The 17040-nt window shown below is 46.7% G+C and overlaps 9 non-coding genes across 9 annotated transcripts; all 9 read right to left on the reverse strand.

Annotated features, from left to right (window-relative positions):
- Positions 1–1240: 1240 nt before the first annotated feature.
- Positions 1241–1432, reverse strand: LOC141080187 (U2 spliceosomal RNA). Its single transcript, XR_012228777.1, has one exon. It is a non-coding gene; the product is annotated as a U2 spliceosomal RNA (small nuclear RNA).
- Positions 1433–3027: 1595 nt separating this feature from the next.
- LOC141080171 (U2 spliceosomal RNA) lies at positions 3028–3218 on the reverse strand. Its single transcript, XR_012228761.1, has one exon. It is a non-coding gene; the product is annotated as a U2 spliceosomal RNA (small nuclear RNA).
- Positions 3219–4810: 1592 nt separating this feature from the next.
- Positions 4811–5001, reverse strand: LOC141080182 (U2 spliceosomal RNA). The gene has a single exon (XR_012228772.1). It is a non-coding gene; the product is annotated as a U2 spliceosomal RNA (small nuclear RNA).
- A 1595-nt stretch (positions 5002–6596) lies between these two features.
- On the reverse strand, positions 6597–6787 carry LOC141080192 (U2 spliceosomal RNA). Its single transcript, XR_012228782.1, has one exon. It is a non-coding gene; the product is annotated as a U2 spliceosomal RNA (small nuclear RNA).
- Positions 6788–8375: 1588 nt separating this feature from the next.
- On the reverse strand, positions 8376–8566 carry LOC141080194 (U2 spliceosomal RNA). The gene has a single exon (XR_012228783.1). It is a non-coding gene; the product is annotated as a U2 spliceosomal RNA (small nuclear RNA).
- A 1593-nt stretch (positions 8567–10159) lies between these two features.
- Positions 10160–10353, reverse strand: LOC141080188 (U2 spliceosomal RNA). The gene has a single exon (XR_012228778.1). It is a non-coding gene; the product is annotated as a U2 spliceosomal RNA (small nuclear RNA).
- Positions 10354–11949: 1596 nt separating this feature from the next.
- LOC141080191 (U2 spliceosomal RNA) lies at positions 11950–12140 on the reverse strand. Its single transcript, XR_012228781.1, has one exon. It is a non-coding gene; the product is annotated as a U2 spliceosomal RNA (small nuclear RNA).
- Positions 12141–13823: 1683 nt separating this feature from the next.
- LOC141080195 (U2 spliceosomal RNA) lies at positions 13824–14014 on the reverse strand. Its single transcript, XR_012228784.1, has one exon. It is a non-coding gene; the product is annotated as a U2 spliceosomal RNA (small nuclear RNA).
- A 1573-nt stretch (positions 14015–15587) lies between these two features.
- Positions 15588–15778, reverse strand: LOC141080172 (U2 spliceosomal RNA). Its single transcript, XR_012228762.1, has one exon. It is a non-coding gene; the product is annotated as a U2 spliceosomal RNA (small nuclear RNA).
- Between the last annotated feature and the right edge of the window lie 1262 nt (positions 15779–17040).

Consider the following 17040-nt stretch of genomic DNA (forward strand, 5'->3'; position numbering starts at 1 on the left):
CTACAGACACGCAGCAGTTTTAGCTGCGGTGTACAGTACCATTCATTTGAATGGGTAAAAAAAAAACGCTGTGCCGACGCTGCGGAAAAAACCGCGCGGATTTGCTGCGGTTTTGAATCCGCAGAAAGAATTGCATGTCAATTCTTTCTGTGGAAAACACTGCGGGTTCCTATCTCCACCATTGTGGAGATAGTGAATCCGCAGGACCAAACCGCAGGCAAAACCGCAGATAATCCGCAGGTCTTTGGACCTGCGGATTATCTGCGGTTTTTGCTAAATCCGTGCGGATTAATCCGCAGCGGAATCCGCAGCGTGTGAACGTGGCCTAACTCTCCTGGTGCCAGATATTGTAACCAGGAGGCGAGCATGGCCCACCTGTCTGCTCAGGCTCACTCAGCAGACTGAAGCTGAATACTACTGCGCAGCTGCTACAGACTGTGGGCTGCCCATTGTGACACGTGGTCCCATTGTGAGACGTGGTCGAACACATCCAAGCATTGTGTGCTATGAATGGCATGATTCCTATCACAGTGTTCCATGGATGGACACATCCTATTTACTGCAGGCAAGCAGCGCACCTAGCTGCTGCTGCTGCTGCTACAAGCCACTAGAATACCGTCCGTCTGTCAGACAGGTGGACGTAGGCAGAACATTCAAATAACTCGCCAGATAAATCGTTGCTTTTCCATTTTATTCATATATGAATTAATTCAAAATTGAACAGTAAATTTCAAAGTTGGAAGGCCACAAGAGGGGGACAATGTTTCAAAAATGAAGCGACATATCATTGCATGAGGGATGTGGTAGGAATTGAATGCTTGAATTAAGACTGGGGAAGTTCTGAGGCGAAGGGGCTGCAGGCCTTGTAGCAGGTGGGTGTGCAGAAATGTAGCTATCCAAAGCCAAACACATTACTGCAGCTTGTCACACCTATACCTACCAAACAGCAAAGGCCAAGATAGATCGTTATTTTACGGACACATTGAATACAGTGCAATGCCTCCCATATAGCGGTGAATAAGAGTAGTAGTAGTAGTAGTAGTAGTAGTAGTAGTAGTAGTAGTAGTAGAAGAGTTGGTCAAGTTAAATCAAGGCTAAGGAATTGGAAATGTGCAACTTGGACCAAGAAAAACTAATTGCAGAGCGGCGACATTGGAAAAAAGCATTCAAATCATGCTTTGAAAACACTACTTGCTTATCCCGATTTCAATTCAATCTGTCTTTGGAAACCGCTTAAGAGAGTGAGTGCACCATTCCCAGAGAAACTGCCATACTGGGCTGATACGTGGAGTGAAGTGAGCAAGCTCTTTTTCCATCTCCCCTGTTCTAAAAATCCATTTAATATATGGTCCCCAGATAGGGGACGTATCAGATATTAAACTGATAAGAACAGATACTACACTTGATCTTAGCCAAAAGGCCGAGAAGCGATAACCAGAAATGGTTTGCCGCTTGCAAGGCCACAGGGGCTTAAGACAGGCACCCATTGTGGAGAATGACACAGACACCACCCTGAGGAAGACATTCAAACCAAGTCTGGGCGCATAACAAAAGCGCAGGCGGCTGATTTTTTTTTTTTTTTTTTTCCCCAGGATTCCACTCCACGCGCTTTTAATTTGCATAGGCCAACCCCTTTTTTGTTAGGCCACCCTCCCCTCACGGTCAAACGCGCTTCAGTACTAGGAAAGAGGCCAGAGGAGCACTGCTCCTACACCGCCCCCCTCTACTACCCTCCCTAAATGAAAGGTCTTGCTTTAAGGCTGTGTGCACACGCTGCGGATTGGCCGCTACAGACACGCAGCAGTTTTAGCTGCGGTGTACAGTACCATTCATTTGAATGGGTAAAAAAAAAACGCTGTGCCGACGCTGCGGAAAAAACCGCGCGGATTTGCTGCGGTTTTGAATCCGCAGAAAGAATTGCATGTCAATTCTTTCTGTGGAAAACACTGCGGGTTCCTATCTCCACCATTGTGGAGATAGTGAATCCGCAGGACCAAACCGCAGGCAAAACCGCAGATAATCCGCAGGTCTTTGGACCTGCGGATTATCTGCGGTTTTTGCTAAATCCGTGCGGATTAATCCGCAGCGGAATCCGCAGCGTGTGAACGTGGCCTAACTCTCCTGGTGCCAGATATTGTAACCAGGAGGCGAGCATGGCCCACCTGTCTGCTCAGGCTCACTCAGCAGACTGAAGCTGAATACTACTGCGCAGCTGCTACAGACTGTGGGCTGCCCATTGTGACACGTGGTCCCATTGTGAGACGTGGTCGAACACATCCAAGCATTGTGTGCTATGAATGGCATGATTCCTATCACAGTGTTCCATGGATGGACACATCCTATTTACTGCAGGCAAGCAGCGCACCTAGCTGCTGCTGCTGCTGCTACAAGCCACTAGAATACCGTCCGTCTGTCAGACAGGTGGACGTAGGCAGAACATTCAAATAACTCGCCAGATAAATCGTTGCTTTTCCATTTTATTCATATATGAATTAATTCAAAATTGAACAGTAAATTTCAAAGTTGGAAGGCCACAAGAGGGGGACAATGTTTCAAAAATGAAGCGACATATCATTGCATGAGGGATGTGGTAGGAATTGAATGCTTGAATTAAGACTGGGGAAGTTCTGAGGCGAAGGGGCTGCAGGCCTTGTAGCAGGTGGGTGTGCAGAAATGTAGCTATCCAAAGCCAAACACATTACTGCAGCTTGTCACACCTATACCTACCAAACAGCAAAGGCCAAGATAGATCGTTATTTTACGGACACATTGAATACAGTGCAATGCCTCCCATATAGCGGTGAATAAGAGTAGTAGTAGTAGTAGTAGTAGTAGTAGTAGTAGTAGTAGTAGTAGAAGAGTTGGTCAAGTTAAATCAAGGCTAAGGAATTGGAAATGTGCAACTTGGACCAAGAAAAACTAATTGCAGAGCGGCGACATTGGAAAAAAGCATTCAAATCATGCTTTGAAAACACTACTTGCTTATCCCGATTTCAATTCAATCTGTCTTTGGAAACCGCTTAAGAGAGTGAGTGCACCATTCCCAGAGAAACTGCCATACTGGGCTGATACGTGGAGTGAAGTGAGCAAGCTCTTTTTCCATCTCCCTGTTCTAAAAATCCATTTAATATATGGTCCCCAGATAGGGGACGTATCAGATATTAAACTGATAAGAACAGATACTACACTTGATCTTAGCCAAAAGGCCGAGAAGCGATAACCAGAAATGGTTTGCCGCTTGCAAGGCCACAGGGCTTAAGACAGGCACCCATTGTGGAGAATGACACAGACACCACCCTGAGGAAGACATTCAAACCAAGTCTGGGCGCATAACAAAAGCGCAGGCGGCTGATTTTTTTTTTTTTTTTTTTCCCCAGGATTCCACTCCACGCGCTTTTAATTTGCATAGGCCAACCCCTTTTTTGTTAGGCCACCCTCCCCTCACGGTCAAACGCGCTTCAGTACTAGGAAAGAGGCCAGAGGAGCACTGCTCCTACACCGCCCCCTCTACTACCCTCCCTAAATGAAAGGTCCTTGCTTTAAGGCTGTGTGCACACGCTGCGGATTGGCCGCTACAGACACGCAGCAGTTTTAGCTGCGGTGTACAGTACCATTCATTTGAATGGGTAAAAAAAAAACGCTGTGCCGACGCTGCGGAAAAAAACCGCGCGGATTTGCTGCGGTTTTGAATCCGCAGAAAGAATTGCATGTCAATTCTTTCTGTGGAAAACACTGCGGGTTCCTATCTCCACCATTGTGGAGATAGTGAATCCGCAGGACCAAACCGCAGGCAAAACCGCAGATAATCCGCAGGTCTTTGGACCTGCGGATTATCTGCGGTTTTTGCTAAATCCGTGCGGATTAATCCGCAGCGGAATCCGCAGCGTGTGAACGTGGCCTAACTCTCCTGGTGCCAGATATTGTAACCAGGAGGCGAGCATGGCCCACCTGTCTGCTCAGGCTCACTCAGCAGACTGAAGCTGAATACTACTGCGCAGCTGCTACAGACTGTGGGCTGCCCATTGTGACACGTGGTCCCATTGTGAGACGTGGTCGAACACATCCAAGCATTGTGTGCTATGAATGGCATGATTCCTATCACAGTGTTCCATGGATGGACACATCCTATTTACTGCAGGCAAGCAGCGCACCTAGCTGCTGCTGCTGCTGCTACAAGCCACTAGAATACCGTCCGTCTGTCAGACAGGTGGACGTAGGCAGAACATTCAAATAACTCGCCAGATAAATCGTTGCTTTTCCATTTTATTCATATATGAATTAATTCAAAATTGAACAGTAAATTTCAAAGTTGGAAGGCCACAAGAGGGGGACAATGTTTCAAAAATGAAGCGACATATCATTGCATGAGGGATGTGGTAGGAATTGAATGCTTGAATTAAGACTGGGGAAGTTCTGAGGCGAAGGGGCTGCAGGCCTTGTAGCAGGTGGGTGTGCAGAAATGTAGCTATCCAAAGCCAAACACATTACTGCAGCTTGTCACACCTATACCTACCAAACAGCAAAGGCCAAGATAGATCGTTATTTTACGGACACATTGAATACAGTGCAATGCCTCCCATATAGCGGTGAATAAGAGTAGTAGTAGTAGTAGTAGTAGTAGTAGTAGTAGTAGTAGTAGAAGAGTTGGTCAAGTTAAATCAAGGCTAAGGAATTGGAAATGTGCAACTTGGACCAAGAAAAACTAATTGCAGAGCGGCGACATTGGAAAAAAGCATTCAAATCATGCTTTGAAAACACTACTTGCTTATCCCGATTTCAATTCAATCTGTCTTTGGAAACCGCTTAAGAGAGTGAGTGCACCATTCCCAGAGAAACTGCCATACTGGGCTGATACGTGGAGTGAAGTGAGCAAGCTCTTTTTCCATCTCCCTGTTCTAAAAATCCATTTAATATATGGTCCCCAGATAGGGGACGTATCAGATATTAAACTGATAAGAACAGATACTACACTTGATCTTAGCCAAAAGGCCGAGAAGCGATAACCAGAAATGGGTTTGCCGCTTGCAAGGCCACAGGGCTTAAGACAGGCACCCATTGTGGAGAATGACACAGACACCACCCTGAGGAAGACATTCAAACCAAGTCTGGGCGCATAACAAAAGCGCAGGCGGCTGATTTTTTTTTTTTTTTTTTTCCCCAGGATTCCACTCCACGCGCTTTTAATTTGCATAGGCCAACCCCTTTTTTGTTAGGCCACCCTCCCCTCACGGTCAAACGCGCTTCAGTACTAGGAAAGAGGCCAGAGGAGCACTGCTCCTACACCGCCCCCTCTACTACCCTCCCTAAATGAAAGGTCTTGCTTTAAGGCTGTGTGCACACGCTGCGGATTGGCCGCTACAGACACGCAGCAGTTTTAGCTGCGGTGTACAGTACCATTCATTTGAATGGGTAAAAAAAAACGCTGTGCCGACGCTGCGGAAAAAACCGCGCGGATTTGCTGCGGTTTTGAATCCGCAGAAAGAATTGCATGTCAATTCTTTCTGTGGAAAACACTGCGGGTTCCTATCTCCACCATTGTGGAGATAGTGAATCCGCAGGACCAAACCGCAGGCAAAACCGCAGATAATCCGCAGGTCTTTGGACCTGCGGATTATCTGCGGTTTTTGCTAAATCCGTGCGGATTAATCCGCAGCGGAATCCGCAGCGTGTGAACGTGGCCTAACTCTCCTGGTGCCAGATATTGTAACCAGGAGGCGAGCATGGCCCACCTGTCTGCTCAGGCTCACTCAGCAGACTGAAGCTGAATACTACTGCGCAGCTGCTACAGACTGTGGGCTGCCCATTGTGACACGTGGTCCCATTGTGAGACGTGGTCGAACACATCCAAGCATTGTGTGCTATGAATGGCATGATTCCTATCACAGTGTTCCATGGATGGACACATCCTATTTACTGCAGGCAAGCAGCGCACCTAGCTGCTGCTGCTGCTGCTACAAGCCACTAGAATACCGTCCGTCTGTCAGACAGGTGGACGTAGGCAGAACATTCAAATAACTCGCCAGATAAATCGTTGCTTTTCCATTTTATTCATATATGAATTAATTCAAAATTGAACAGTAAATTTCAAAGTTGGAAGGCCACAAGAGGGGGACAATGTTTCAAAAATGAAGCGACATATCATTGCATGAGGGATGTGGTAGGAATTGAATGCTTGAATTAAGACTGGGGAAGTTCTGAGGCGAAGGGCTGCAGGCCTTGTAGCAGGTGGGTGTGCAGAAATGTAGCTATCCAAAGCCAAACACATTACTGCAGCTTGTCACACCTATACCTACCAAACAGCAAAGGCCAAGATAGATCGTTATTTTACGGACACATTGAATACAGTGCAATGCCTCCCATATAGCGGTGAATAAGAGTAGTAGTAGTAGTAGTAGTAGTAGTAGTAGTAGTAGTAGTAGTAGTAGAAGAGTTGGTCAAGTTAAATCAAGGCTAAGGAATTGGAAATGTGCAACTTGGACCAAGAAAAACTAATTGCAGAGCGGCGACATTGGAAAAAAGCATTCAAATCATGCTTTGAAAACACTACTTGCTTATCCCGATTTCAATTCAATCTGTCTTTGGAAACCGCTTAAGAGAGTGAGTGCACCATTCCCAGAGAAACTGCCATACTGGGCTGATACGTGGAGTGAAGTGAGCAAGCTCTTTTTCCATCTCCCTGTTCTAAAAATCCATTTAATATATGGTCCCCAGATAGGGGACGTATCAGATATTAAACTGATAAGAACAGATACTACACTTGATCTTAGCCAAAAGGCCGAGAAGCGATAACCAGAAATGGTTTGCCGCTTGCAAGGCCACAGGGCTTAAGACAGGCACCCATTGTGGAGAATGACACAGACACCACCCTGAGGAAGACATTCAAACCAAGTCTGGGCGCATAACAAAAGCGCAGGCGGCTGATTTTTTTTTTTTTTTTTTCCCCAGGATTCCACTCCACGCGCTTTTAATTTGCATAGGCCAACCCCTTTTTTGTTAGGCCACCCTCCCCTCACGGTCAAACGCGCTTCAGTACTAGGAAAGAGGCCAGAGGAGCACTGCTCCTACACCGCCCCCTCTACTACCCTCCCTAAATGAAAGGTCTTGCTTTAAGGCTGTGTGCACACGCTGCGGATTGGCCGCTACAGACACGCAGCAGTTTTAGCTGCGGTGTACAGTACCATTCATTTGAATGGGTAAAAAAAAACGCTGTGCCGACGCTGCGGAAAAAACCGCGCGGATTTGCTGCGGTTTTGAATCCGCAGAAAGAATTGCATGTCAATTCTTTCTGTGGAAAACACTGCGGGTTCCTATCTCCACCATTGTGGAGATAGTGAATCCGCAGGACCAAACCGCAGGCAAAACCGCAGATAATCCGCAGGTCTTTGGACCTGCGGATTATCTGCGGTTTTTGCTAAATCCGTGCGGATTAATCCGCAGCGGAATCCGCAGCGTGTGAACGTGGCCTAACTCTCCTGGTGCCAGATATTGTAACCAGGAGGCGAGCATGGCCCACCTGTCTGCTCAGGCTCACTCAGCAGACTGAAGCTGAATACTACTGCGCAGCTGCTACAGACTGTGGGCTGCCCATTGTGACACGTGGTCCCATTGTGAGACGTGGTCGAACACATCCAAGCATTGTGTGCTATGAATGGCATGATTCCTATCACAGTGTTCCATGGATGGACACATCCTATTTACTGCAGGCAAGCAGCGCACCTAGCTGCTGCTGCTGCTGCTACAAGCCACTAGAATACCGTCCGTCTGTCAGACAGGTGGACGTAGGCAGAACATTCAAATAACTCGCCAGATAAATCGTTGCTTTTCCATTTTATTCATATATGAATTAATTCAAAATTGAACAGTAAATTTCAAAGTTGGAAGGCCACAAGAGGGGGACAATGTTTCAAAAATGAAGCGACATATCATTGCATGAGGGATGTGGTAGGAATTGAATGCTTGAATTAAGACTGGGGAAGTTCTGAGGCGAAGGGGCTGCAGGCCTTGTAGCAGGTGGGTGTGCAGAAATGTAGCTATCCAAAGCCAAACACATTACTGCAGCTTGTCACACCTATACCTACCAAACAGCAAAGGCCAAGATAGATCGTTATTTTACGGACACATTGAATACAGTGCAATGCCTCCCATATAGCGGTGAATAAGAGTAGTAGTAGTAGTAGTAGTAGTAGTAGTAGTAGTAGTAGTAGAAGAGTTGGTCAAGTTAAATCAAGGCTAAGGAATTGGAAATGTGCAACTTGGACCAAGAAAAACTAATTGCAGAGCGGCGACATTGGAAAAAAGCATTCAAATCATGCTTTGAAAACACTACTTGCTTATCCCGATTTCAATTCAATCTGTCTTTGGAAACCGCTTAAGAGAGTGAGTGCACCATTCCCAGAGAAACTGCCATACTGGGCTGATACGTGGAGTGAAGTGAGCAAGCTCTTTTTCCATCTCCCTGTTCTAAAAATCCATTTAATATATGGTCCCCAGATAGGGGACGTATCAGATATTAAACTGATAAGAACAGATACTACACTTGATCTTAGCCAAAAGGCCGAGAAGCGATAACCAGAAATGGTTTGCCGCTTGCAAGGCCACAGGGCTTAAGACAGGCACCCATTGTGGAGAATGACACAGACACCACCCTGAGGAAGACATTCAAACCAAGTCTGGGCGCATAACAAAAGCGCAGGCGGCTGATTTTTTTTTTTTTTTTTTTCCCCAGGATTCCACTCCACGCGCTTTAATTTGCATAGGCCAACCCCTTTTTTGTTAGGGCCACCCTCCCCTCACGGTCAAACGCGCTTCAGTACTAGGAAAGAGGCCAGAGGAGCACTGCTCCTACACCGCCCCCTCTACTACCCTCCCTAAATGAAAGGTCTTGCTTTAAGGCTGTGTGCACACGCTGCGGATTGGCCGCTACAGACACGCAGCAGTTTTAGCTGCGGTGTACAGTACCATTCATTTGAATGGGTAAAAAAAAAACGCTGTGCCGACGCTGCGGAAAAAACCGCGCGGATTTGCTGCGGTTTTGAATCCGCAGAAAGAATTGCATGTCAATTCTTTCTGTGGAAAACACTGCGGGTTCCTATCTCCACCATTGTGGAGATAGTGAATCCGCAGGACCAAACCGCAGGCAAAACCGCAGATAATCCGCAGGTCTTTGGACCTGCGGATTATCCTGCGGTTTTTGCTAAATCCGTGCGGATTAATCCGCAGCGAATCCGCAGCGTTGTGAACGTGGCCCTAACTCTCCTGGTGCCAGATATTGTAACCAGGAGGCGAGCATGGGCCCACCTGTCTGCTCAGGCTCACTCAGCAGACTGAAGCTGAATACTACTGCGCAGCTGCTACAGACTGTGGGCTGCCCATTGTGACACGTGTCCCATTGTGAGACGTGGTCGAACACATCCAAGCATTGTGTGCTATGAATGGCATGATTCCTATCACAGTGTTCCATGGATGGACACATCCTATTTACTGCAGGCCAAGCAGCGCACCTAGCTGCTGCTGCTGCTGCTACAAGCCACTAGAATACCGTCCGTCTGTCAGACAGGTGGACGTAGGCAGAACATTCAAATAACTCGCCAGATAATCGTTGCTTTTCCATTTTATTCATATATGAAATAATTCAAAATTGAACAGTAAATTTCAAAGTTGGAAGGCCACAAGAGGGGGACAATGTTTCAAAAATGAAGGGCGACATATCATTGCATGAGGGAGTGGTGAGGATTGAATGCTTGAATTAAGACTGGGAAGTTCTGAGGCGAAGGGGCTGCAGGCCTTGTAGCAGGTGGGTGTGCAGAAATGTAGCTATCCAAAGCCAAACACATTACTGCAGCTTGTCACACCTATACCTACCAAACAGCAAAGGCCAAGATAGATCGTATTTTACGACACATTGAATACAGTGCAATGCCTCCCATATAGCGGTGAATAAGAGTAGTAGTAGTAGTAGGTAGTAGTAGTAGTAGTAGTAGTAGTAGTAGAAGAGTTGGTCAAGTTAAATCAAGCTAAGGAATTGGAAATGTGCAACTTGGACCAAGAAAAACTAATTGCAGAGCGGCGACATTGGAAAAAAGCATTCTAATCATGCTTTGAAAACACTACTTGCTTATCCGATTTCAATTCAATCTGTCTTTGGAAACCGCTTAAGAGAGGTGAGTGCACCATTCCCAGAGAAACTGCCATACTGGGCTGATACGTGGAGTGAAGTGAGCAAGCTCTTTTATCCATCTCCCTGTTCTAAAAATCCAATTTATATATATGGTCCCCAGATAGGGGACGTATCAGATATTAAACTGATAAGAACAGATACTACACTTGATCTTAGCCAAAAGGCCGAGAAGCGATAACCAGAAATGGTTTGCCGCTTGCAAGGCCACAGGGCTTAAGACAGGCACCCATTGTGGAGAATGACACAGACACCACCCTGAGGAAGACATTCAAACCAAGTCTGGGCGCATAACAAAAGCGCAGGCGGCTGATTTTTTTTTTTTTTTTTTCCCCAGGATTTCACTCCACGCGCTTTTAATTTGCATAGGCCAACCCCTTTTTTGTTAGGCCACCCTCCCCTCACGGTCAAACGCGCTTCAGTACTAGGAAAGAGGCAGAGGAGCACTGCTCCTACAACGCCCCCTCTACTACCCTCCCTAAATGAAAGGGTCTTGCTTTAAGGCTGTGTGCACACGCTGCGGATTGGCCGCTACAGACACGCAGCAGTTTTAGCTGCGGTGTACAGTACCATTCATTTGAATGGGGTAAAAAAAAAACGCTGTGCCGACGCTGCGGGAAAAAAACCGCGCGTATTTGCTGCGGTTTTGATCCGCAGAAAGAATTGCATGTCAATTCTTTCTGTGGAAAACACTGCGGTTTCCTATCTCCACCATTGTGGAGGATAGTGAATCCGCAGGACCAAACCGCAGGCAAAACCGCAGATAATCCGCAGGTCTTTGGACCTGCGGATTATCTGCGGTTTTTGCTAAATCCGTGCGGATTAATCCGCAGCGGAATCCGCAGCGTGTGAACGTGGCCTAACTCTCCTGTGCCAGATATTGTAACCAGGAGGCGAGCATGGCCCACCTGTCTGCTCAGGCTCACTCAGCAGACTGAAGCTGAATACTACTGCGCAGCTGCTACAGACTGTGGGCTGCCCATTGTGACACGTGGTCCCATTGTGAGGACGTGGTCGAACACATCCAAGCATTGTGTGCTATGAATGGCATGATTCCTATCACAGTGTTCCATGGATGGACACATCCTATTTACTGCAGGCAAGCAGCGCACCTAGCTGCTGCTGCTGCTGCTACAAGCCACTAGAATACCGTCCGTCTGTCAGACAGGTGGACGTAGGCAGAACATTCAAATAACTCGCCAGATAAATCGTTGCTTTTCCATTTTATTCATATATGAATTAATTCAAAATTGAACAGTAAATTTCAAAGTTGGAAGGCCACAAGAGGGGGACAATGTTTCAAAAAATGAAGCGACATATCATTGCATGAGGGATGTGGTAGGAATTGAATGCTTGAATTAAGACTGGGGAAGTTCTGAGGCGAAGGGGCTGCAGGCCTTGTAGCAGGTGGGTGTGCAGAAATGTAGCTATCCAAAGCAAACACATTACTGCAGCTTGTCACACCTATACCTACCAAACAGCAAAGGCCAAGATAGATCGTTATTTTACGGACACATTGAATACAGTGCAATGCCTCCCATATAGCGGTGAATAAGAGTAGTAGTAGTAGTAGTAGTAGTAGTAGTAGTAGTAGTAGTTAGTAGAAGAGTTGGTCAAGTTAAATCAAGGCTAAGGAATTGGAAATGTGCAACTTGGACCAAGAAAAACTAATTGCAGAGCGGCGACATTGGAAAAAAAGCATTCAAATCATGCTTTGAAAACACTACTTGCTTATCCCGATTTCAATTCAATCTGTCTTTGGAAACCGCTAAGAGAGTGAGTGCACCATTCCCAGAGAAACTGCCATACTGGGCTGATACGTGGAGTGAAGTGAGCAAGCTCTTTTTCATCTCCCTGTTCTAAAAATCCATTGAATATATGGTCCCCAGATAGGGGACGTATCAGATATTAAACTGATAAGAACAGATACTACACTTGATCTTAGCCAAAAGCGCCGAGAAGCGATAACCAGAAATGGTTTGCCGCTTGCAAGGCCACAGGGCTTAAGACAGGCACCCATTGTGGAGAATGACACAGACACCACCCTGAGGAAGACATTCAAACCAAGTCTGGGCGCATAACAAAAGCGCAGGCGGCTGATTTTTTTTTTTTTTTTTTTTCCCCAGGATTCCACTCCACGCGCTTTTAATTTGCATAGGCCAACCCCTTTTTTGTTAGGCCACCCTCCCCTCACGGTCAAACGCGCTTCAGTACTAGGAAAGAGGCCAGAGGAGCACTGCTCCTACACCGCCCCCTCTACTACCCTCCCTAAATGAAAGGTCTTGCCTTTAAGGCTGTGTGCACACGCTGCGGATTGGCCGCTACAGACACGCAGCAGTTTTAGCTGCGGTGTACAGTACCATTCATTTGAATGGGTAAAAAAAAAACGCTGGTGCCGACGCTGCGGAAAAAACCGCGCGGATTTGCTGCGGTTTTGAATCCGCAGAAAGAATTGCATGTCAATTCTTTCTGTGGAAAACACTGCGGGTTCCTATCTCCACCATTGTGGAGATAGTGAATCCGCAGGACCAAACCGCAGGCAAAACCGCAGATAATCCGCAGGTCTTTGGACCTGCGGATTATCTGCGGTTTTTGCTAAATCCGTGCGGATTAATCCGCAGCGGAATCCGCAGCGTGTGAACGTGGCCTAACTCTCCTGGTGCCAGATATTGTAACCAGGAGGCGAGCATGGCCCACCTGTCTGCTCAGGCTCACTCAGCAGACTGAAGCTGAATACTACTGCGCAGCTGCTACAGACTGTGGGCTGCCCATTGTGACACGTGGTCCCATTGTGAGACGTGGTCGAACACATCCAAGCATTGTGTGCTATGAATGGCATGATTCCTATCACAGTGTTCCATGGATGGACACATCCTATTTACTGCAGGCAAGCAGCGCACCTAGCTGCTGCTGCTGCTGCTACAAGCCACTAGAATACCGTCCGTCTGTCAGACAAGGTGGACGTAGGCAGAACATTCAAATAACTCGCCAGATAAATCGTTGCTTTTCCATTTTATTCATATATGAATTATTCAAAATTGAACAGTAAATTTCAAAGTTGGAAGGCCACAAGAGGGGGACAATGTTTCAAAAATGAAGCGACATATCATTGCATGAGGGATGTGGTAGGAATTGAATGCTTGAATTAAGACTGGGGAAGTTCTGAGGCGAAGGGGCTGCAGGCCTTTGTAGCAGGTGGGTGTGCAGAAATGTAGCTATCCAAAGCCAAACACATTACTGCAGCTTGTCACACCTATACCTACCAAACAGCAAAGGCCAAGATAGATCGTTATTTTACGGACACATTGAATACAAGCTATCCAAAGCCAAACACATTACTGCAGCTTGTCACACCTATACCTACCAAACAGCAAAGGCCAAGATAGATCATTATTTTACGGACACATTGAATACAGTGCAATGCCTCCCATATAGCGGTGAATAAGAGTAGTAGTAGTAGTAGTAGTAGTAGTAGTAGAAGAGTTGGTCAAGTTAAATCAAGGCTAAGGAATTGGAAATGTGCAACTTGGACCAAGAAAAACTAATTGCAGAGCAGCGACATTGGAAAAAAGCATTCAAATCATGCTTTGAAAACACTACTTGCTTATCCCGATTTCAATTCAATCTGTCTTTGGAAACCGCTTAAGAGAGTGAGTGCACCATTCCCAGAGAAACTGCCATACTGGGCTGATACGTGGAGTGAAGTGAGCAAGCTCTTTTTCCATCTCCCTGTTCTAAAAATCCATTTAATATATGGTCCCCAGATAGGGGACGTATCAGATATTAAACTGATAAGAACAGATACTACACTTGATCTTAGCCAAAAGGCCGAGAAGCGATAACCAGAAATGGTTTGCCGCTTGCAAGGCCACAGGGCTTAAGACAGGCACCCATTGTGGAGAATGACACAGACACCACCCTGAGGAAGACATTCAAACCAAGTCTGGGCGCATAACAAAAGCGCAGGCGGCTGATTTTTTTTTTTTTTTTTTCCCCAGGATTCCACTCCACGCGCTTTTAATTTGCATAGGCCAACCCCTTTTTTGTTAGGCCACCCTCCCCTCACGGTCAAACGCGCTTCAGTACTAGGAAAGAGGCCAGAGGAGCACTGCTCCTACACCGCCCCCTCTACTACCCTCCCTAAATGAAAGGTCTTGCTTTAAGGCTGTGTGCACACGCTGCGGATTGGCCGCTACAGACACGCAGCAGTTTTAGCTGCGGTGTACAGTACCATTCATTTGAATGGGTAAAAAAAAACGCTGTGCCGACGCTGCGGAAAAAACCGCGCGGATTTGCTGCGGTTTTGAATCCGCAGAAAGAATTGCATGTCAATTCTTTCTGTGGAAAACGCTGCGGGTTCCTATCTCCACCATTGTGGAGATAGTGAATCCGCAGGACCAAACCGCAGGCAAAACCGCAGATAATCCGCAGGTCTTTGGACCTGCGGATTATCTGCGGTTTTTGCTAAATCCGTGCGGATTAATCCGCAGCGGAATCCGCAGCGTGTGAACGTGGCCTAACTCTCCTGGTGCCAGATATTGTAACCAGGAGGCGAGCATGGCCCACCTGTCTGCTCAGGCTCACTCAGCAGACTGAAGCTGAATACTACTGCGCAGCTGCTACAGACTGTGGGCTGCCCATTGTGACACGTGGTCCCATTGTGAGACGTGGTCGAACACATCCAAGCATTGTGTGCTATGAATGGCATGATTCCTATCACAGTGTTCCATGGATGGACACATCCTATTTACTGCAGGCAAGCAGCGCACCTAGCTGCTGCTGCTGCTACAAGCCACTAGAATACCGTCCGTCTGTCAGACAGGTGGACGTAGGCAGAACATTCAAATAACTCGCCAGATAAATCGTTGCTTTTCCATTTTATTCATATATGAATTAATTCAAAATTGAACAGTAAATTTCAAAGTTGGAAGGCCACAAGAGGGGGACAATGTTTCAAAAATGAAGCGACATATCATTGCATGAGGGATGTGGTAGGAATTGAATGCTTGAATTAAGACTGGGGAAGTTCTGAGGCGAAGGGCTGCAGGCCTTGTAGCAGGTGGGTGTGCAGAAATGTAGCTATCCAAAGCCAAACACATTACTGCAGCTTGTCACACCTATACCTACCAAACAGCAAAGGCCAAGATAGATCATTATTTTTACGGACACATTGAATACAGTGCAATGCCTCCCATATAGCGGTGAATAAGAGTAGTAGTAGTAGTAGTAGTAGTAGTAGTAGAAGAGTTGGTCAAGTTAAATCAAGGCTAAGGAATTGGAAATGTGCAACTTGGACCAAGAAAAACTAATTGCAGAGCAGCGACATTGGAAAAAAGCATTCAAATCATGCTTTGAAAACACTACTTGCTTATCCCGATTTCAATTCAATCTGTCTTTGGAAACCGCTTAAGAGAGTGAGTGCACCATTCCCAGAGAAACTGCCATACTGGGCTGATACGTGGAGTGAAGTGAGCAAGCTCTTTTTCCATCTCCCTGTTCTAAAAATCCATTTAATATATGGTCCCCAGATAGGGGACGTATCAGATATTAAACTGATAAGAACAGATACTACACTTGATCTTAGCCAAAAGGCCGAGAAGCGATAACCAGAAATGGTTTGCCGCTTGCAAGGCCACAGGGCTTAAGACAGGCACCCATTGTGGAGAATGACACAGACACCACCCTGAGGAAGACATTCAAACCAAGTCTGGGCGCATAACAAAAGCGCAGGCGGCTGATTTTTTTTTTTTTTTTTCCCCCAGGATTCCACTCCACGCGCTTTTAATTTGCATAGGCCAACCCCTTTTTTGTTAGGCCACCCTCCCCTCACGGTCAAAACGCGCTTCAGTACTAGGAAAGAGGCCAGAGGAGCACTGCTCCTACACCGCCCCCTCTACTACCCTCCCTAAATGAAAGGTCTTGCTTTAAGGCTGTGTGCACACGCTGCGGATTGGCCGCTACAGACACGCAGCAGTTTTAGCTGCGGTGTACAGTACCATTCATTTGAATGGGTAAAAAAAAACGCTGTGCCGACGCTGCGGAAAAAACCGCGCGGATTTGCTGCGGTTTTGAATCCGCAGAAAGAATTGCATGTCAATTCTTTCTGTGGAAAACGCTGCGGGTTCCTATCTCCACCATTGTGGAGATAGTGAATCCGCAGGACCAAACCGCAGGCAAAACCGCAGATAATCCGCAGGTCTTTGGACCTGCGGATTATCTGCGGTTTTTGCTAAATCCGTGCGGATTAATCCGCAGCGGAATCCGCAGCGTGTGAACGTGGCCTAACTCTCCTGGTGCCAGATATTGTAACCAGGAGGCGAGCATGGCCCACCTGTCTGCTCAGGCTCACTCAGCAGACTGAAGCTGAATACTACTGCGCAGCTGCTACAGACTGTGGGCTGCCCATTGTGACACGTGGTCCCATTGTGAGACGTGGTCGAACACATCCAAGCATTGTGTGCTATGAATGGCATGATTCCTATCACAGTGTTCCATGGATGGACACATCCTATTTACTGCAGGCAAGCAGCGCACCTAGCTGCTGCTGCTGCTACAAGCCACTAGAATACCGTCCGTCTGTCAGACAGGTGGACGTAGGCAGAACATTCAAATAACTCGCCAGATAAATCGTTGCTTTTCCATTTTATTCATATATGAATTAATTCAAAATTGAACAGTAAATTTCAAAGTTGGAAGGCCACAAGAGGGGGACAATGTTTCAAAAATGAAGCGACATATCATTGCATGAGGGATGTGGTAGGAATTGAATGCTTGAATTAAGACTGGGGAAGTTCTGAGGCGAAGGGGCTGCAGGCCTTGTAGCAGGTGGGTGTGCAGAAATGTAGCTATCCAAAGCCAAACACATT

This window comes from Dendrobates tinctorius, unplaced genomic scaffold (genome assembly GCF_039654945.1).
Source record: "Dendrobates tinctorius isolate UK_male_01 unplaced genomic scaffold, ASM3965494v1 ptg000765l, whole genome shotgun sequence".
NCBI classification, from domain to species: domain Eukaryota; kingdom Metazoa; phylum Chordata; class Amphibia; order Anura; family Dendrobatidae; genus Dendrobates; species Dendrobates tinctorius.